The sequence below is a fragment of the Rhinoderma darwinii genome, chromosome 5 (assembly GCF_050947455.1).
Source record: "Rhinoderma darwinii isolate aRhiDar2 chromosome 5, aRhiDar2.hap1, whole genome shotgun sequence".
NCBI lineage: Eukaryota > Metazoa > Chordata > Amphibia > Anura > Rhinodermatidae > Rhinoderma > Rhinoderma darwinii.
In genome coordinates, this window is record NC_134691.1 from 251,501,811 (window position 1) to 251,525,015 (window position 23,205).

A 23,205-nucleotide genomic window follows, 5' to 3' on the forward strand; every position below is an offset into this window, starting at 1 on the left:
GGACGGCGTGGGAGCGGGATTAAGGTGAGTTTGAAATTTATTTATTTTTAAATTGTAATAGAAGTGTGGCTGTATCTGCGGGGGGGACTTTGTCTACACGGGGGACTTTATCTACGGGGGGTGTCTATCTACAGGGGGACTATATCTACAGGGCTGGGCTATATACAGGGGGACTATATCTGCTGGGCTATATACAGGGGGACTATATCTACAGGGGGGCTATATCTATAGGGGGGCTATATACAGGGGGCTATATACAGGGGGACTATATCTACAGGGGGGCTATATACAGGGGGGCTATATACAGGGGGACTATATCTACAGGGGGGCTATATACAGGGGGACTATGTCTACAGGGGGACTATATCTACAGGGGGGCTATATACAGGGGGACTATATCTACAGGGGGGCTATATACAGGGGGACTATATCTACAGGGGGGCTATATACAGGGGGACTATATCTACAGGGGGGCTATCTACAGGGGGACTATATCTACAGGGCTGGGCTATATACAGGGGGACTATATCTACAGGGGGGCTATATACAGGGGGACTATATCTACAGGGCTGGGCTATATACAGCGGGACTATATCTGCTGGGCTATATACAGAGGGACTATATCTACAGGGGGGCTATATACAGGGGGACTATATCTACAGGGGGGCTATATACTGGAGTGGGCTGTCTATAGAGCACCATATACAGGGGTGGGCTATATAGTATATAGCCCCCTGTAGATATAGCCCACCCCTGTATATGGTGCTCCATAGATAGCCCACCCCAGTATATAGCCCCCCCTGTAGATATAGTCGCCCTGTAGATATATTCCCCCTGTATATAGCCCACCCCTGTATATAGCCCCCCTATGTATAGCCCACCCCTGTAGATATAGCCCACCCCTGTAGATATAGCCCCCTGTGTATATCCCAGCCCTGTGTATAGCCCAGCCCTGTGTATAGCCCAGCCCTGTAGATATGGTCCCCCTGTAGATATGGTCCCCCTGTAGATATAGCCCACCCCTGTATATAGTCCCCCTGTAGATATAGCCCACCCCTGTATATAGTATCCCACAAATAGCTCCCCCTATAGTGCTCCACAGAAAGCCCACCCCTGTATATAGCCCCCTTGTACATATAGTCCACCCCTGTATATAGTGCTCCACAGATAGCCCACCCTTGTATATAGTATATACAGGGGTGGGCTATCTGTGGAGCACTATATACAGGTGTGGACTATCTAGTGGAGCACTATATACAGGGGTGGACTATATGTACAAGGGGGGGCTATATACAGGGGTGGGCTATCTGTGAAACACTATATACAGGGGTGGACTATATGTGGAGCACTATATACAGGGGTGGGCTATATCTACAGGGGGGCTACATACATGGTTGGGCTATCTGTAGAGCTCTATATACAGGGGTGGGCTATATCTACAGGGGGCAATATACAGGGGTGGGCTATCTGTAGAGGACTATAGGGGGAGTTATTTGTGGGACACTATATACAGGGGTGGTCTATATGGGGGCACTATCTACAGGGGCTCTATGGCAGGCACTATCTACAGGGGGCTCTATGGCAGGCACTATCTACAGGGGGCACAGTGTGTGTGTGTGGGACACGGTGTATGGTGCTATTATAATTAGAGGTGCAGTGTATGGCGCTATTATATTTAGGGGCGTAGTGTGTGGTATAATGATAACTTTATATTTATTTATAGGTGCAGAAATGGACTGTGACCGGGAGAAGTCATCATAGAGGTCTGGACCAAATGGAGAAAAAGAACTAGAATCTGAGACGTCACCGGTGAGTCACTTAATGTAAATGTTTATTCTGCCTCTAATCAGTACTGTAGTCACTGTATGATCTGCAGCGAAATGATGGGTGGTTTGATTATGATAGGATTTATTTTTTGTGAAACGGCATCTCCCAGCATATCCTTACCATTGTTCGGGCTATGCTGGGAGCTGTAGTTTTACGCCGTACATACCTATACAGCAGGGGTTGCACTAAATTGAGCTGTATTTGTGCTGGTGCTGTATATATGTACTGTGCTTGGTTCTGGTGTTGTGTATAGAACCATATTGCTTGTGAAATGTACAAATAATTTTATGCTCGCGTTACATAAAAAGAAATGACACGTCGATTGGTAGAGAAAACAAACACGTCGAGGGGGAAGGAGATGTCGGGAAAGAGGTTGGTGGTGGGGGGGGGGCAAACTGAATCTTTGCCCCGGGTGCTGGAGAACCTAGCTACGCCTCTGACAAAGGATGTGTATAAGTATAGAGAGAAAGGAGAGTACCCATGGCAGACTATAAAGGAGGGGAGAAATCACACACTCCTCAGCATCAGTGCCTGTCATTACAAGGGAGAAGAGATCTCTCATGGTCTGAAAAAAGGGGAAACAGTACAGGAATGAAGCTGTGCTGATATATTAGAGCTAGTGAAGGCAGCAGCATATATTACTGGAAAGCACACACTAGGAGCAATGTGCAAACTGCATATCTGTGGGTCTGAAAATAAATGAATTAACAAAGATTTCAACCCTAAACAAAGTGCCACTTTTTTTTAACTCAAGGTAACCACTAACATATGTAAAAAATCTTTTTTTTTCCATGTTAAAGTTGGTGTCCATAGTCTTCAAATAATGCTTCTAAACTTTGCAAAGGAATAGCTTCATGTTTCCTTGTTCACACTACACCTAAGACAGACAATAAATGGGAAAAATGATTCTGAATGAGTTTCTCGTCTTATCAATGTGACAAAGCATTTTGAAGCACTCTAGACGCATGAATCATCTCATAACATAAAATCTTATACAGATGGCCCCATACAACAAAGTCATCTAGCTAACATTTGCCTTACTGTAGCAAACATATGGTAAAGATTGTAGCTTGTTCTATTCAATGCTTACCATTTTGGTAGTTGTGCCAAGGCGTACAGCATTTATGGAATTCAATAAGGCTTTTGACATTTAGAATTTTGGGATTATCCCTATGGAATACCTCACTGTTTTTATTATTCTTGAGATTGGGAAACTATAGAGCTATCCAACCCTGCCACATGGAATTCTTATTTAACCCCTTCCTGCCGCAGCCCTTTTTCAGATTTTCATTTTTGTTTTTTCCTCCCCACCTTCCAAAAACCATAACTATTTTATTTTTCCGTCAATATAGTCTAATGATGGCTTTATTTTTACGGGACGAGTTGTAATTTTTCGTAGCACCATTTATTGTGCCATATAATGTACTAGGAAATGTGAAAAAAAATATTTGTGGGGTAGAAAATGAAAAAAAACCTGATTCCTCTATTGTTTTTTGCGCATTGTTTTTACGGAACTCAATGTGCAACTAAAACAACATGTTAACTTTATTCTGAGGGTCAATACGATTATGGTGATACCAAATATATATGGATTTTTCTATATTTTACAACTTTTACAAGTAAAAACCTAAGTGTAAAAAATAACATTTATTTAGTGTCGCCAAATTCTGAAAGTCATACGTTTTTTATTTTTCCGTCGATTAAGTGGTATGAAGGCTTATTGTTTGCGAGATAAGCTGTAGTGTTTAATGATACGATTTTGGGGTGCATGCGACGTTTTGATCACTTTTTATTAATTTTTTTGTGGGAAATTAGGTGACCAAAACAGAGTGATTTTGGCGGCTAAATTTTTTTTTTTACGTCGTACACCGTGCGGGGTTAAATAATGATATATTGTAATAGTTCAGACTTTTACGGACGTGGCGATACTAATTATGTTTATTTGTTTATTTTTTTTACTATGCTCTAGGGGGAAAATGGGGAAAGGGTTTTTTTTTAAAACTTTTAACATTGAATTATTTTTTTTTACATAAAAAAAACACTTTATTTTACTAATTTTTACTTTTTTTATTAGTCCCCCTAGGGGACTTCAACCAGAGATCGCTAGATCGCTTGCACTATATACTTCAATACTAATGTATTGCAGTATATCGTGATTCTGACAGCCTTCTATTAAGCCCAAATATTCTGCCTGTATAAACGTTTAAAATAAGTTTTTATTAACAAAATGTATTATTAAAAATGGTAGGGCACAAAGTGACAAAAGATCCAGGTACAGGCGTTGGCAACCAGATCAGAGATGCACAATGAAGCCTGCGTGATATAGACAGTCAGCGTGCACCTATTCAAAAGTGCCTGAAATGTCAGATGCTATTTATCACATTGCCTAACTCCATGTGCCGGCAAATATTAGTTTAGTCTGATTGCCACAGATTCACAGACACACTTCCCAACGCGTTTCTGCACCACATAGGGGAGCGTCCTCAGGGGTACGAGTTGCCTGATTATTATAATTGTATTGTTAAAATGCCGGTCAGCAGGTATTCAGCTGTTCATTTAGTGTCACGGCGCGTACGAGACACTGATAGCGGTCTACAGAGGCGTAGCTAGGTTCTCCAGCACCCGGGGCAAAGATTCAGTTTGGCGCCCCCCCCCCCAACCTCTTTCCCGACATCTCCTTCCCCCTCGCCGTGTTTGTTTTCTCTACCAATCGACGTGTCATTTCTTTTTATGTAACGCGAGCATAAAATTATTTGTACATTTCACAAGCAATATGGTTCTATACACAACACCAGAACCAAGCTCAGTACATAAATACAGCACCAGCACAAATACAGCTCAATTTAGTGCAACCCCTGCCGTATAGGTTTGTACGGCGTAAAACTACAGCTCCCAGCATGGCCCGAACAATGGTAAGGATATGCTGGGAGATGCCGTTTCACATAAAATAAATCCTATCATAATCACACCACCCATCATCTCGCTGCAGATCATACAGTGACTACAGTGCTGATTAGAGGCAGAATGAACATTTACATTAAGTGACTCACCGGTGACGTCTCAGATTCTAGTTATTTTTCTCCATTTGGTCCAGACCTCTATGATGACTTCTCCCGGTCCATTTCTGCAGTTTGCCGCTCACATGTCTTCAGCTTCTCACTTTTCCAACATTTCTGCACCTATAAATAAATATAAAGTTATCATTATACCACACACTACGCTCCTAAATATAATAGCGCCAAACACTGCACCTCTAATTATAATAGCACCATACACCGTGTCCTACACACACACTGTGCCCCCTGTAGATAGTGCCTGCCATAGAGCCCCCTGTAGATAGTGCCTGCCATAGAGCCCCTGTAGATAGTGCCCCCATATAGACCACCCCTGTATATAGTGTCCCACAAATAACTCCCCCTATAGTGCTCTACAGATAGCCCACCCCTGTATATAGCCCCCTGTAGATATAGCCCACCCCTGTATATAGAGCTCTACAGATAGCCCAACCATGTATGTAGCCCCCCTGTAGATATAGCCCACCCCTGTATATAGTGCTCCACATATAGTCCACCCCTGTATATAGTGTTTCACAGATAGCCCACCCCTGTATATAGCCCCCCCCCCTTGTACATATAGTCCACCCCTGTATATAGTGCTCAACTAGATAGTCCACCCCTGTATATAGTGCTCCACAGATAGCCCACCCCTGTATATACTATATACAAGGGTGGGCTATCTGTGGAGCACTATATACAGGGGTGGACTATATGTACAAGGGGGCTATATACAGGGGTGGGCTTTCTGTGGAGCACTATAGGGGGAGCTATTTGTGGGATACTATATACAGGGGTGGGCTATATCTACAGGGGGACTATATACAGGGGTGGGCTATCTACAGGGGGACCATATCTACAGGGCTGGGATATACACAGGGGGGCTATATCTACAGGGGTGGGCTATACACAGGGGGCTATATCTACAGAGGGGGGCTATATACAGGGGTGGGCTATATCTACAGGGGTGGGCTATACATAGGGGGGCTATATACAGGGGTGGGCTATATACAGGGGGAATATATCTACAGGGGGCTATATCTACAGGGCTGGGCTATATACAGGGCGACTATATCTACAGGGGGGGCTATATACTGGGGTGGGCTATCTATGGAGCACCATATACAGGGGTGGGCTATATCTACAGGGGGCTATATACTATATAGCCCACCTCTGTATATGGTGCTCTATAGACAGCCCACTCCAGTATATAGCCCCCCTGTAGATATAGTCCCCCTGTAGATATAATCCCCCTGTATATAGCCCCCCTGTAGATATAGTCCCCCTGTAGATATAGCCCCCCTGTATATAGCCCAGCCCTGTAGATATAGTCCCCCTGTATATAGCCCCCCTGTATATAGCCCCCCTGTAGATATAGTCCCCCTGTATATAGCCCAGCAGATATAGTCCCCCTGTATATAGCCCACCCCTGTAGATATAGTCCCCCTGTATATAGCCCCCCTGTAGATATAGTCCCCCTGTATATAGCCCAGCAGATATAGTCCCCCTGTATATAGCCCACCCCTGTAGATATAGCCCCCCTGTAGATATAGTCCCCCTGTATATAGCCCAGCCCTGTAGATATAGTCCCTCTGTATATAGCCCAGCCCTGTAGATATAGTCCCCCTGTAGATAGACACCCCCCCCCGTAGATAAAGTCCCCCGTGTAGATATAGTCCCCCCCGCAGATACAGCCACACGTCTATTACAATTTAAAAAAAATAATAATAATTTTCAAACTCACCTTAATCCCGCTCACACGCCGTCCGGCAGCCATAGAGACCTGCTCTCTTCTGCGCAGGTCTCCAGGGGGTTGAACGCAGCGTCTATGAAAGGCGCTGATTGGCTGGGCAGGATGACTTTCCCTGCCAGTCAGTCAGCGCCTTTCATCGACGGAAGCGTCACGTCGCTTCATTGGTGGAGAGGCGCTGAATGGCCGGGCACGGAACGTGCCCGGTCATTCATTGCTTCTAATTGTACCTGTGTCCTTGCGACACAGGTACAATTATAGTGCAGGAGGAGGGGGCGCTGGCGCCTCCCTCTGAACTGCGCCCGGGGCACATGCCCCGCTTGCCCCCCCTAGCTACGCCCCTGGCGGTCTAGCGCGCGCCGGGGAAACTCTGAAGCCTTAAACAGCCCAGGCCCCACCTCCCATGCATTGCGTAATGTCGAGCAGACCCAATGGGATAGTATCACGTCTAAACTGACGCCCACCCAGAGGGACGGCTCCATAGTAACCACGCAGCCAATGGGATAGATGCATCAAGCATCCCTAGTAACAAGAGGGAGCTAGAGGCGGCCGAACATACAGCGCCGATACAGCACCGAAACGGACGCTGTGCACATGAAAGTAAACCCAGGGAGTGAGAATATATAGATAACCAGACCACAGTTGGAGAGTACAGTACCGATGACCCGTTGTAGGGAACGCAGTACATCGGGAGTGTGAGGCTAGAACGGAGAGCACTGCCCCAATGAGGCAGTGAACCAATTAGGGCTATTCTTAAACATACAAAGAAAATATATAACGAAGCAAAAATGTAAAACGAAGCAAGGTGAGAAGAGGCCCCATAGAATGAACTAGGTAGCATGGAACATTACAGGAAGGGAAGGTAGGATATAGACTCATTGAGGCCCAGTGGTTTGATGGTTTTCATATTGAAAATCCACTGGGCCTCCTTCTGCAAGATACGCCTGTCCCAATCCCCTCCCCTCACTGGAAATTTGACATGTTCCATCCCTTGAAATTTGATAACGGAGGAATCCCCCAGATGACAGTCCCACACATGCCTAGAGACAGTGGTATCAGCTCTATTATTGATGTCACATATATGGTTGCGAATTCTGCATCTAAACTCTCTTTTCGTTTTACCAATGTACTGCATCCCGCACTTGCACGTAATAAGGTACACCACCCCCTTGGTAAGGCAGTTGATGAACGACCTATTATGAAACAAAACTCCTGTGACATTACTCTTGAAGGTTTTGCTTTTCAGAACAGAAATACATGCTTTACATCTCCCGCACTGGTGCGAGCCAGTAACATTGGTAGATAACCAGGTGGTGGCACCACCAACTTCCAAATGACTGTGCACCAATCGATCCTTAAGATTACGGCCTCTACAAAAGGTGATTTGGGGCCAATCCCCAACCAAACTGCCTACATCAGGGTCCGCTTTGAGGATATCCCATTATGAGGTAAGTATTTTTCTAACCTCATAATGTGCAGCATCATAGGTGCCTATTATTCTCATGGCATTGTCCTCCTCTAGGCATGTCCTCGGATTGAGTAAGGACTAATACATTTTGTTAAGAAAACTTATTTTAAATGTTTATACAGGCAGAATATTTGTACTTTAGAAATTTAAACCTATACCTTCGACACTGCTAGTTTGGAATTTACCTTCTATTAAGCCCTGCCGGAGGCAGCACTTAATAGGATCACAAAGATGCTGAACCTGGGGGCCTTCATTAGGCCCCCAGGTAGCCATAGCAACCATCGCCACCCTGCGATTGCATTGCAGGGGCGCGATGAGCTGTTAGAGGGGGTCGCCCCCTCTTTCTAACGATTTAAATGCCACGGTCGCTATTGACCACGGCATTTAACGAGTTAAACTAGCGGGATCGCACTCAAATGCGATCCCACTCTATACTCTGAAGTGTTGGCTGTAACATACAGCGGACACCCGCATCGTATGGAGCGGGTTCACTCCGTGAGCCCGTTCCATACTTCCCCTACCCGACTTTGGCGTATGGATACGTCAAATGTCAGGAAGGGGTTAAATGGTAATTAAACGCTCAACAAACTACTGACATGCCATAGTGACATGTCAGAAGTTTTGTTCGGTTGGGATCCGAGCACTGAGACCCCCACCGACCACTACTATGAAGCGGCAGAAGTGCTCGGGTGTGCGTTGAGCTTCTCGGTTTCTGAAAAATTAAAAGTTCAATAAACCCTCCTTTTCCCATTTTTCCTCTAAAGTGATGTAAAAAATAAAAAATAAACAAAATTGGTATTGCCACGTCCATAAAAGTCCAAACTATTACAATTTAACATTATTTAACTCACACGATGCATGGTAAAAAAATTAAAAAATAAAATGCTAGAATTACTGTTTTTTGGTCACCTTAGCGTTAAAAAAATGTTGTATGTACCAAAGATTGTACCAATAAAAACTACAGCTCGTCCCGCAAAAAATAAGCCCCCACACTGCTGAATCGACGAAAATATAAAAGTTATGGCTTTCAAATAGTTTTTTCTTTGTAAAAGTAGTAACATAATAAAAACTACATAAATTTGGTATCCTCGTCATAATCATATTGACCAGCAGAACAAAGTTACATTGTCATTTTTACCGCATGGTGAAGGACGTAAAAACGAAAACCCCCCTCAAAAAAATGGAGGAACATCAGTTTTTTCCATTTCTACTACACAAAGATGGTTTTTTTTCAGTTTCCCAGTACATTATACGGTACTTTAAATGGTTCCAATAGAAACTACAACTCTGCTGGCCTCACACCACTCCACTGACGGAAAAATAAAAAATGATAGGCTCTTGGAAAGTGGGCAGTAAAAAGCATAAACGAAAAATTTTTAAATGTCTGTGGCGCGAAGGGGTTAAATTGCCACTCTCTCCCTTTATTTACAGCTATTCTCTCACACTATTTTAAGAATGTAAATGTTCTGTGCATTTAAAGGGCATGTTCACTGTTTTAGTTTTTATGCAGAATGTCTCTACATAAAATATGGAGTAACTTTGTATTACAGGCCAGAGCTGAATTCACAGTTCTTCTGGTTGTCACTGGAAATAGTCAACAGACTTGTCATCAGGCAAATTCCTACAGCATAAGGCTTTATTTACATGAATGTATTTCTTGTCAGTGTGCTGTCCGTTTCAACAACGGACAGCACACTGACCCATACAAGTCAATGGAGCTTTTCACCCACATCTGTTTTTTTTTTCACGAATCATGTGTCGCGAGAAACTTAAAGGGGTTGTCCCACAAAACACATGTATCACCTTTTTGTCCGGCAGCTCCATAGAAATGAATGGAGTGCGCATGCGTGACTGTTGCTTCATTCATTTCTATGTAGCTGCCGGACACATAAGCTGGACACAGACCCCGGAAGTCCCAAGCTTCTCATGGAGCACTTTCGGGGGACTTTTGTTCCCCCGTTCTCCTTATCGCTGGGGGTCGGACCCCTAGCGATCACACATGTATCCCCTATCCTGTGGATAGGGGATTCGTGTGTTTTGTGGGACAATCCCTTTAAATATATCCTCTTTTGCGGACTAAACTCGGCTATTAAAGTTCATGTGTGCGTGAAAACAATGGGTCAGTTGCTAAAGAAATGCAAAAATAAGTGAAATCAGGAAGTTCTTGAAGTGGAGCTTCATGTACAAGAAAAATAGATGACACATGGAACCACACGGACGCAACATGGATGCAACATGAAAAACATTCAGTTTTTTTCAAATGCAAATTAGACATGCTTGTGTGAATAAGGCCTAACTAAGCTTTTGTTGTGCAGTGATACATTTGATTTTCTCAATTTAAGGCTACCTTACTGTGTCTGGTGTAAAGAGGACACAAATGACCATAAAAAGCTCTATAAATATTGAGTCAGCAAGGAACTAAGAGAATTAATTTTATGGAGTCTAAAGAATTTTGAATGAAACTCTGGGCTATAGTACAGGTTATAACTCAAGTAAAAGATAATTATGGTGATATATTCAACTGTAAAATGCTTCAAAGGAGGATATGGTAGCTTCCTTGGCTTTTATTGGCCTTCAATTGTACCGGCCCTTTAAGATGACATCATCACGCAAATAACATCGTCAACACAGCTGTGATGTTTAAAGGGGAGCAATGCTATCATTCTTGAACCACATGGCACCAAACATGGCTCATCCTGGACAGTTATTGACATTTAAGGCACACTGCCGGTAAACTCACCCTTTAAAATGACATAATTAAGCCAATGACATCATCCACATAGCTGTACATTTTCATTATCAGTATTATATACAATAGAATGAAGTGCTTTTATGTATTGCTCTCTTCTGGGCTAGCTGAAATCAAGTGGCTTGTGATATAAGTGGAGTTATAAAACCGGATTGTGTTGCTGTGTTCCTGTGTGTGATACTGTGTGAGATAATAGAATTGAGTACTTACAAATAGAATATAGCAAAAACTGACAATTACATTTTTTTTTTCTTTACAGCTTCTTTCTTGCTGAGCAGCTGACTAGGGGGAGGGGTTAACTGCTCTCAGGTGATATAAATTAGCCTGCAGGACTCTCTTCTTGGCTAGCTTAAATCAATTGGCTTGTGATATAAGTGGAGTTATAAAACCGGAGTTGAAACGAGGCGTTAAAGCCCCTGTAAGTACTCTACTTTTACTTTAACAATTGTTCACAGTTTTTTTGTTACTGGGATAATGGACAGCAAGATTGGATGTTTTCTTCAGTGCACAGTCTGCCATATGTATACACGACTGGAGCGGGAGTTCCAGGGTGAATAACGCTGTGGCAGATGTGAGAATGTTGTTCACCTGGAAGCTCACATTAGAGATCTGGAGGAGCAAAATGTAACACTGAGGGTGATAGACAATCTTGAGCAGAGAATGCTGCTCACTGAGCAAGCAGTTAGTGGTGTAGACCTGGAGGGTGAAGACATGGATCAGCAGGACCAGGCAAGTAGCTGGGTTAATGTAGTTAGGGGCAGTAGAATGGGGTCCAAGAAAAGGAAGGTCAATCCTGTTTCTGATATTCCAAGCAAAATTGGCAAGTTGGTTGATGATGCGAGGGTGTCGGTATCAGATATGGCAGCCCTAGAAGATATTGATCTCCCTAACAGCCGGAGAACAGCCCAGCTAGTGGTCGGCGAGATGGTAATGCAGGTAAGGCAAGACAATTGGTAGTTGTAGGGGATTCTATAATCAGGAAGAGCAATTTGTCGCCAAGACCGCCTCAACCGCATGCTTTGCTGTCTTCCTGGTGCCAGGGTTTGGCATGTGGTGGAACGGGTGGATAAATTACTGGGAGGGGCTGGTGATGATCCAGCTGTCGTGGTCCATGTGGGTACGAACGATAAAATACATGGAGGTGGAGGAGCCTTAAGAATAATTTTAAAGAACTAGGCTACAAGCTGAAGGGAAGGACCTCCAAGGTAGTATTCTCAGGAATACTGCCTGTGTGATGCGCATCACAGGAACAGCGGGAGCTCAGGGAGTTAAATGCATGGCTTAAGTCTTGGTGTAGAGGAGAAGCCCTTGGTTTCCTAGAGAACCGGGCTGACTTTTCATTGGGGTACAAACTGTATTCTACAAATGATTTGCACCTACATGGAAGCGGGTGTCATGGTGAGTAGGTATGTTGACCCACTATGCCACACCGTCGTAGCAGAGAGGCAGCTGGCCAAATTACAGGGAACCCCAGCAATACAAAGTTCCGTACAAGGGTATCTGGATAGTCCAGACAGTGGCCGCAGCTCTGGCACGGATGGAGATGTGTGCAGCAGGTAACGCCAGACGTGGCGGGTGACAGCAGGTGCCGCAGGTTGCGTCAGACGTGGCGAATCCCTCTGGATGTGGCAGATGACACGGGAATTACAAACAATGCTCAGGCAAAGATCAGAAGGACTGGGGCCTTCTTATAGTCCAGGAAATCATGTGTGTTGATGATGATGATTTTCTTCATGTGCGCACGCTTGGCCTTTAAGAGCGGGACGACCGTGCGTGCGCACCCTACGGGACACAGCGGACCGAACCAGAAGTGAGTGCTGGCATCTCCTGGGAAAGAGATGGGGACCAGCTCACAGGTCGTCAGGAGGTGAGTAGACCCGACGGCCCGCCGCCATGGACGCTACAGGGGGTCTGCTGTGCTGGGGGAGAGAATTCTATCTGAGGTGGTGGAGTATTTAAACAAGGGCCAAAAGAGGGAGGTCAATGTAGAAAATGAAGGGGTAGTCAGGATACAGAGGGGTCAGACTATATTGGTGGGGGGAGAAACAGACTGTGGGGAGAGGACTAGACAACAGGATAAGGAGATCATTTTGTTACAAAACAGCAATGAAAATAAAAGTGCCCAAATAATGTCAAATAATCACATTTCTGATACTGAAAGTAAAAAAATTGAAAGGCGAGTTAAAGTGTATGTTCACAAATGGCAGAAGTCTAGCAAGCAAAATGGGGGAGCTAGAGGCCTTGGTACTGGAAGAAAATATTGATATAGTTGGTGTTGCTGAAACATGGCTAGACTCTTTACATGACTGGGCTATAAGGCCTCAAGCGCATGACCGTAGCTGTCACAATCACAGGGTATGTGGACCCACTAGGCCGCTCCAACGTAGCGGAGAGGCAGCTGACCAGGTCACAGTCTATACGAAAGTCAATAGTAAATAGTAACGCTTGGGTACCTGAACTAGTCCAGACGGTGGCTGTGGCTTCAGCATGGATGGAGGCCGGTGCAGCAGGTAGCGCCAGACGTGGCGGGCAGTATCCGATGTGGCAGAAGACACTGGACGTGGCAGAAGACACTGGACGTGGCAAACGACAGCAGGTGCAGTAGACACTACTCCAACACTAGTATGCACAGGAACAAGAACAGCACGGGATGCAGGAACAGGTAACAGGCCACGGGTAACAAATGGAATGGGAAACACTAAGGGAACATTTGCAAGACAGACTGGGATAAACTAACAACGCTCAGGCACGGATCAGAAGGGCTGGGGCCACCTTATAGACCAGGAAATCAAGGGCAGTTGATGATAATGATTTCCTGATGTGCGCGCGCTGGCCCTTTGAGGCCGAGCATGCGCGCGCACCCTACGGGACATAGCAGAGCAGAGCGGAAGTGAGCGATGGCGTCTCTTAGGAAGGAGATGGGGACCAGCGTTCACGGATCTATGGCTGCGGGTTTCGGGAGGTGAGTAAACCCGATGGCCCGTGGCCATGGACGCTACAGTATCCCCCCTCTTACACCCCCTCTTCTTGGGTCCAGAGTGAGAGAGGAATTTTTTAATAAGAGCAGGAGCATGGAGGTTCTCTTTAGGACCTCTCCTCAGGACCAAACCCTCTCCAGTCCACCAAATAGAAAGTCCTTCCTCCTACCCTTTTGCAGTCCAGGATCTCCCTCACCTCGAATATATCAGAAGAACCGCTGGGAGCAACTGCGGAACTAGAAGTCTTGCTGTAGCGGTTCAGGACCATGGGTTTCAGGAGGGACACATGAAAGGAGTTGGGGATTCTGAGGGTAGTAGGCAGCCACAGCTTATAGGAGACAGGGTTTATCTGTTGCAGAATCTCGAAAGGACCAAGGAACCTGGGAGCAAACTTGTATGAGGGCACCTTCAAACAAATGTTCCAAGAAGACAGCCAGACTTTAGTACCCGGAAGATACTGAGGCGGCTCTCTTCTTTGTATCTGCCTTTCGCTTCATGCGATCGACTGCCAGCAAAATAGAGGACCGAGTCAGCAACGGGTACCTGAGATGAAGTCGACACTGGAATAGGGACTCTAGGATGTTGACTGTACACAATGTGAAATGGAGTGGAGGTGGTAGATTCACTTGTGTGGTTGTTGTACGAGAACTCGGCAAAATGGGGGAGCTAGAGGCCTTGGTACTGGAAGAAAATATAGATATAGTTGGTGTTGCTGAAACATGGCTAGACGCTTTACATGACTGGGCTATAAGGCCTCAAGCGCATGACCGTAGCTGTCACAATCACAGGGTATGTGGACCCGTAGCGGAGAGGCAGCTGACCAGGTCACAGTCTATACGAAAGTCAATAGTAGTAGTAACGCTTGGGTACCTGAACGAGTCCTGACGGTGGCTGTGGCTTCAGCACGGATGGAGGCCGTTGCAGCAGGTAGCGCCAGACGTGGCGGGCAGTATCCGATGTGGCAGAAGACACTGGACGTGGCAGAAGACACTGGACGTGGCAAACGACAGCAGGTGCAGTAGACACTACTCAAACACTAGTAGGCACAGGAACAAGAACAGCACGGGATACAGGAACAGGTAACAGGCCACGGGTAACAAATGGAATGGGAAACACTAAAGGACCATTTGCAAGACAGACTGGGATAAACTAACAACGCTCAGGCAAGGATCAGAATTATTGGAGCCTTCTTATAGACCAGGAAATCATGGGCCGTTGATGATGATGATTTCCTTGTGTGCGGGCGCCGGCCCTTTAAGGCCAGGCACGAGCGTGCGCGCACACCCTATGGGATACAGCAGAGCGGAGTGGAATTGAGCGCTGGCGTCTCATAGGAAGGAGATGTGGACCAGCGCTCACGGATCCATGTCTGCGGGCGTCGGGAGGTGAGTAAATTCAACGGCCCGTGGCCATGAACACTACAGTAGCCATCTGCACGGCCGTGATTTTTGGTTCGGCCGCAAATCACGTGCCGTGCACATGGCCGCATGCATTATTTCCTATGAGCCTGGACCACAGAACACGGCCGTAATAAGACATGTACGTTCTTTCTGCTGTCCAGGCTCCTGAGCCATGCACGGACCGTGGAAACCACGGTCGTGTGCATGGCCCCTTAGGAATGAATGGGGCCACAATTCTCTCGTGGATTTTTGAGGGAATTGCAGCTGGAAAAGCAAGTTCGTGTCCATGGGGCCTAAATCTACAGGGTTTTACACTGTTTCGAAAAGACAGGGCAAATAGGAAAGGCGGTGGTGTATGTCTGTATGTGAGAAGTGATATGAAGGCGAGTATGAAAGAGACAATAGTCGGTGAAGATTGTGAGGAGGTTGAAACCTTGTGGGTGGAATTACAAGGGGAGGTAAACAATTAAAAAAATTATTTTGGTGTAATCTATAGACCCCGAATATAACTGAAGATGTAGAAGGTCAAATATATAAACAAATGGATCAGGCAGCACAGGGGGGTACTGTAGTGATAATGGGAGATTTTTTTTGATAAATTCTGTTTCAATATGTCTTTATTAAACAGTTGAGACATCAGAAAATATATGTGTATAACAGTTCTACTCACAGGTAGAAGTAAATAGTTAGTCTCAAATAATAATTAAATCGTTAATTCCTATTAGTTGTAACATTTTGAGAAAATGGGATTCAAAATAATATGGGTAATAAAAGAAACGTAAATAAAATAAATGTTGTGAAGAACGTATACAGGCAGGGGCGTAACTAGGAAAGACTGGGCCCCATAGCAAACTTTTGACTGGGCCCCCCCCCCTCCCCTGGGTGTCACACAACCCCCCCTCCTTGTAGATAGTGCCTTTTTTACAGCCCCCCCTGTAGATAACGGCATACAGCCCCCCCTCTGTAGATAGCGCCATACATCCCCCTGTAGAGAACGCCATACAGCCCCCCCTGTAGAGAACGCCATACAGCCCCCCTGTAGAGAACGCCATACAGCCCCCCTGCAGAGAACGCCATACAGCCCCCTGCAGAGAACGCCATACAGCCCCCCCCTGTAGAGAACGCCATACAGCCCCCCCTGTAGGGAACGCCATACAGCCCCCCCTGTAGAGAACGCCATACAGCCCCCCCTGTAGAGAACGCCATACAGCCCCCCCCTGTAGAGAACGCCTTACAGCCCCCCCTGTAGGGAACACCATACAGCCCCCCCCCCTGTAGGGAACGCCATACAGCCACCCCCCCCCTGTAGGGAACGCCATACAGCGTTCCCCCCCCCTGTAGGGAACGCCATACAGCGTCCCCCCTCCCAAAAAAATGCGACCTACAGTGTGTCCTACAAAATACATGTATCCCCTCTCCACAGGATCTCCACAGGATAGGGGATACATGAGTGATCGCTGGCAGCGATAGGGAGAAACGGGGACTGAAAGTCCCCTGAACTTCTCCATGACAAACCTCTGACTTCCGGCGTCTGCGCAGCTCAATAAAAGTGAAAGGAGCGCTGGTCACGCATGCGCACAAGCACGACCGGCGCTCCATTCATTTCTACGGAGCTGCCGACACAGACCCCGGAAGTCAGAGGTTAGTGATGGAGAACTTCAGGGGACTTTCAGTCCCCCGTTCTCCCTATCAATGCCAGCGATCACACATGTATCCCCTGTCCTGTGGAGATCTTGTGGAGAGGGGATACATGTCCTGTGGAGAGGGGGGGGGATACATGTCCTGTGGAGATCTTGTGGAGAGGGGATACATGTCCTGTGGAGAGGGGATACATGTCCTGTGGAGATCCTGTGGAGAGGGGGGGGATACATGTCCTATGGAGAGGGGATACATGTCTTTTGCTCTATTTTGCGCCTTCAGGACCAGACACCGTTTAGCCATTTTTAGCACGTGTTAGTTAAATGGCTATAACTTTTTTATTTGTTGGGCTAATGACGTGATTTTTGAGACGTTTTTTCCGTAGATAATGCAGGTTTCTTTTTTTTTATCGTTTTTATACACACCTTTTTTGCTATTTTAGAATTTTTATTCATAAAGTTTGAAAATAATAGTAAAAAAATAAGCTTTTTTACATTTCAGCTATTTTTTTTTGGTAATAACATAGTTTTACCCTAAAATAGACCTTTTATTTGTGATCGTCATTGTCTACCGTAAATGTTTATATATTACATGTCTATATTAGGGTAATTGGGTCAGCGCTAGCGTCACAGCAATGATTGGCGGGGGGGAACGTTTTTTTTGGGGGGTGGGTATTTTATGTGTATTTATTATTTCATTTTTTTTTTCACTTTACTTTATTATTTTTTTATTACTATGGTCTGTCCCCCAAAGGTCAAAGAAGACCTTTGGGGAACTTTATATATTTTTTTCTTTCTTTTACACCACCTTTTCCACTGTAACTGGAGCTGCACAGCAGCCCCAGTTACAGGGGAAATCAGCCCTCTCATAGTGACGATTGTCACTAACTGGGCTGTGCTGGGTCTAGTAAGACCCAGCAGCAGCCTGCCACTAACGGCACCCGGCGATCATGTGACCAGTCACATGATCACCGGGAGGAATAGAGACAGCGCCGCTGCTGCTGTCTCTATTCCTGTACACAGCGCGCATTCAGCGCTGTGTACAAGTGATCAGAGAAGACAGAAGCAGCGATAGCTGCTTCTATCCTCTCCTCAGGGTCCCCGGCAGTCACTGACAGTCGGAGACCCGACATTCAGCTGCCCGATCGCGCGGGCAGCAAGTTAAAACCCGAGCCGTAGAAAGTCTATGGCTCGGGTTTTAAGGACCCTGACCGCTGGCCGTAAAAATACAGCCAGCGGTCGGGAACCAGTTAATGGCAGAGCGGGGAGATACCTCCCTGCTCTGCCGTAGTGTTCAGTGGCGTCCCGCTGTAGCAGCCATAGCGGCTGCTAGCGGAGCCTCCGGCCATGGTGGGGGCCCGTGCCGGCGGGCGACACGGGCCCCCTCATGCCGCGGGCCCCGTAGCAGCCGCTACTGCTGCTACGGCGGTAGTTACGCCACTGTATACAGGTCATCATAAAGAAAAAAATAAGATGTATACAACAGGCAACGTATGAGCTCCCACTAGAAAGGGAGAGGTACGGCATATACAGAATTATTCCAGCACATCCAATCTTTACAGAACCGGTCATGTCTTTGTATGCTACAGGCATAAATATATTCATATTGATAGTTTGTATTGACTTTTTTAATGATGTCTGTGATGGTCGGGATGTTACATGTTTTCCATCTGAACGCTACAGCTGATGTGGCAGATATTAAAATATGACATATTACAATTTGGAATTGTTTGGGAATAACATCAATTCCAAGCCGTAGTAACCCAAGTTCCGGCGTGAGGTTAATATTTTGAGTTGTAATCTAGTTTAGTAGTGCGCTAATTGATTGCCAAAAGGTTAATAATAAAGGACATTCCCAAAATATGTGAAGTATGGATCCCAAATGGTTACAGCCTCTCCAACATTGGGGCGATGCATCACTATATATTCTGAAAAGTTTATACGGAGTGAGATACCATCTATAGAATATTTTATAATATAATTCTTGATGATTAGTACAGGAAGAGGATTTAAGAGAGATGGAGAATGCTCTTAACCACTGGTCTCTTGAAAATTAGCCATTCAAATCTCTATGCCATTTAGATATATGTATTTGATTTTCAAAGGTGAGTGATTGGGAACCAATCTGATAAAACGTGTGAATACCTTTAATTGTTTTTAATTGGTTATTTAAGTACGTAGAAGCCGGCATGATAATGGGAGATTTAAATTACCAATATATTAATTGGTGTCATGGTTCAGCTTCAACTGCAAAGGGGAGACATTTCCTCAACCTGTTGCAGGAAAATGTTATGGCACAGTTTGTTGAAGTCCCGACTAGAGGTGAAGCTCTGTTGGATCTGTTAATTTCTAATAATGCAGAGCTTGTTGGGAATGTCAATGTTCGTGAACACCTTGGTAACAGTGATTACAATATAGTTACATTTTACCTATAGTGTAAAAAACAAACACAGGCTGGGAGGGCAAAAAAAACTGAATTTTAAGAAGGCTAATTTCCCCAGGATGAGTGTAAAGGATCTGCCAGGCACTACGTCTGGGTATACTCCCAGGATTAATCAGTCGACACCTGAGGCCAGACCTCTGAGACTGACACCTGCTCCCACCAATCAGGGTGGCAGGCTCAGGAGTGGGAGAGCCTATCGCGGCCTGGTCAGTCAGAGTTAGCTCCGCCCCCTGTCCATTTATACCTGCCGTTTTCTCTTCCTCCTTGCTTGTTATTCTTCTTGGATTCCTGGCCCCACTGCTGCCTTCCTCCAGCCTGCTTCTACCATGCTTCTGCCTTGCTTCAGTTCCGTTTATCCTGCGTTGCTCTGCCCCTGGCTTGCTTCTGCTCCGTGCTCCCGTTTGTATACTCCACTACTTCCTGATCCTGACTGGCTCATTCACCGCTCCATTTCCTCGCGGCGTTCCGTGGGCTACTGTATTCCCTTGCGTGTTCCCTGTTTGTCTCCCTTGCACTTAGACAGCGTAGGGACCGCCGCCAAGTTGTACCCCGTCGCCTAGGGCGGGTCGTTGCAAGTGGGCAGGGACAGGGCGGTGGGTAGATTAGGGCTCACTTGTTCCCTTCACCTCCTTCCTGCCATTACATAATAACAAGCTCTTACCTAGTCTACCATTTCTTCTACGCTGACGCTATCATGGACCCCCTTGAGACCCTGACCCAGCAGATGCAGGGCCTCTCCCTACAGGTCCAGGCCCTGGCTCAGAGGGTCAATCAGTCTGACGCTGCCTTTGTAGTACCCCTCACCTCACCTTTAGAACCCAACCTCAAGTTACCTGACCGGTTCTCAGGGGACCGTAAGACTTTTCTCTCCTTCCGGGAGAGTTGCAGACTTTATTTCCGCCTAAGACCTCACTCCTCAGGTTCCGAGAACCAGCGGGTGGGTATCATTATATAAAGAAAAACAGATGTGGTTTTTACAAACCATACCTAAAGAACCCAAAATTGCAATATAATATAGCACGGTGCCATTCCTGATATGAATTAAATAGAAAAGAAAAAAGAAAAAAGAGATTCAGAAATGTAAATAGGCACTCTTGGGCTCAATAAAATTGAATAATTATTTTATTTCTTGAATCCAGATAATACCGGAAAGAGTAAATTTATACATATACAAAAAACAATTTAAAAAGAGAAATCTCCTGGCCAGGGAAAGAACATACGAGTATTATTCAAAACACAAGTGATATAACCTAATAATTGTGTGGCATAATGTATGTGTTTCAAACGATTTTACAAAAGAGTTTCCAATAGAAAAACCGCCATAATATGTTCACACCTGCGGTTTCCAAACATATATTCAATGTGTATCAGAAATACCAAGAAACCTGTTTAGGACAATGGTTAATCATATAACATGTAATAAGCCTTCAGAATATAGGTAATATTACAAGAAAAATATAAAGTATGATATATATATGTAACACACATTTACAAGACGATTTCTTGAAAAACCGCTAGACTGTATTCACATTTGCGGTTTCCAACCATATATGTATTAGGTATAATAATGTTGCCAAAGGACCTTTTGACAGTAACTATTGATGTTATAATATACAATAGACCTTTCGAGACAAGATTGATATTACCAAATGGATATATAACATGATGTATATGTTATACAATTATACAATTGAATTTCAAAATGGAAAACCGCTGGACTGTATTCACACTTGCGGTTTCCAACCATTTATGTATTATGTATCAAAATATTGCCCAAGGGCCTATTCGAGGTTACTGTTAGTGATATTAATAAGGAAGATATTTTCTACCTACGTATGTAATATGATTTGGCTCTCAACAATAAAAATGGCCTCATTAATTGAATAAATGTGGTTATAAGCACGCTTTTTTCACTCTCATCGAGTAGATGGATAATTCCAATTCAAAGCTGATCACAATAGGAAGTCTCTTTCCCAGACCCACGAGTCTGTATGTAGCTCTCAGGCAGTTGAGTGTTCGAAGAAAAAAACTTTTTGATATTATAAGCTTTTCAATGGATTTTTACCTTCACCTCCGACATCCAATAAGTGCCAGGAAGACCATGCAAGGAGATAATTTACTCCGATGTAGAAAGTATAGTAGATCTCCTCAGGAGGAAAATTCACCTGTATGGTCACACAATTGATTTAAAAACAGCCACGACTCCACAATTACTTCTCTTGGCGCCTTCCTCTATAGATCCATGCTGGTAACAACCATTGTACTCACTGGGATAGAAGCCCAGAAATGCAGGATCATGCACTGAAATTTCAGACGAAAAGAAGGCACTCCAAGAGGAACAGACCAAGCCGGGCAAAATCGCACGCCGGCAGCCGAATAGGTAATGGTTCCAACGTATGTTCCTTTCCACAGAAGGTCTTCAAAACTGGACAGGTATTCTCTGGGCAGGGTTAGGACGTCACTACCCGCCCCATTGATTAACACAGCTGACGCGTTTCATCCCTGAACGGGATTTCTTCAGAGCAGTTTGACAATTACTACCAATCACACTATATTTATATAGTGTCCCAACTTCATTCATTGGTTCCATAATCAAAAACATAATGTTTCACATAAAGATCTTGTGGATATTATATATTTAACTCTTGCATGAAATGCCGCCATGATGTATATCTCTCAATTTAAATAGCAGACAAAAGAATTTATATATTCAAACCAGCAATTAGAATATCCAAAAAATCAAAATACATAGAAAATATTTAATATTTATCCGAAGGAGGGTAATCAGTGATGTGTCTCTACTTGGTCAAAAATGAGATCAATCGTTAAATTTAAATACCATTACTGCCTAGATTTTATTAATAAAATTAAATCTTCCGCTAATACGGTTAGCCATTACTGTACAGACTTTACGATGGATTTATGGAGGAAAATATTTTTTCTTCATCAAAAGGAGATCCCCCATTGTAACGAAAGATGAAACCTGTTCAGTTCTTTCAGCACATGTATGTATATGAACTATATTCAACAATACAAGAAAGTATATGAGATACAGATGATACCTTAGGGGAGGCAGGGACGGAGAACTATTACCAGTTAAGGCATCAGTACCCGGGTCCCCACCGCCCCCAAAGCAGAATCAATCCCAATACAATAAATCTAAGTGTGTAAATTTAACTATTGAATTACATCACATTGAATATATGCATAAAAAGAGCTATGATGACTAACAGGAGCCATCCCACCCATTTGAGATTTTTTATCCAATAGATTGATCATTTTATATTGGGAATAATGTTACCCACAATCATACCAATAAAGGAAGATTATAATTGAATAAAAGATATATAAGTTATCCAAATGAAGAGGCAATTTAGGATTAAACTTTCAGATTTCAATAATAGGACCAGAGATTTTTATATTAAATTCAAAAAGATTTTTTTCCCAAGAATTTCACAAACAATTATCCTAGATCATCCTCCAAAGGTAACATAGAGAGGGTTCCTTTCTTTTAATCCAACATTTTTTATATCAAAGATAATATATATATAGAACCAACTGATTCCAAAGTACTAAAAATTGAGGAAGATATGGAGCAATCTTTCAGACCCCAACCGTTTAAAGGAACATGTTAAATTTAATTTCATTATTCAATCCCCAAGGATTCAAAGTTTTTAATGTATAAATCCACATAGTTTCCTTCTGAAGGAGTATTCGATTGAGATCACCTCCCCTTCTATCTTGAGATAATTGATAAATCCCCATAAATTTTAAGCCAGTTGGAGATTGAGCATGGTACGTTTTAAAATGTGCAGCTAGAGGATTAGCCATTTCACCCTTGTTGATATCTCTAATATGTTCACTGATGCGAACATGTAGTTCACGTTTCGTTTTCCCAAT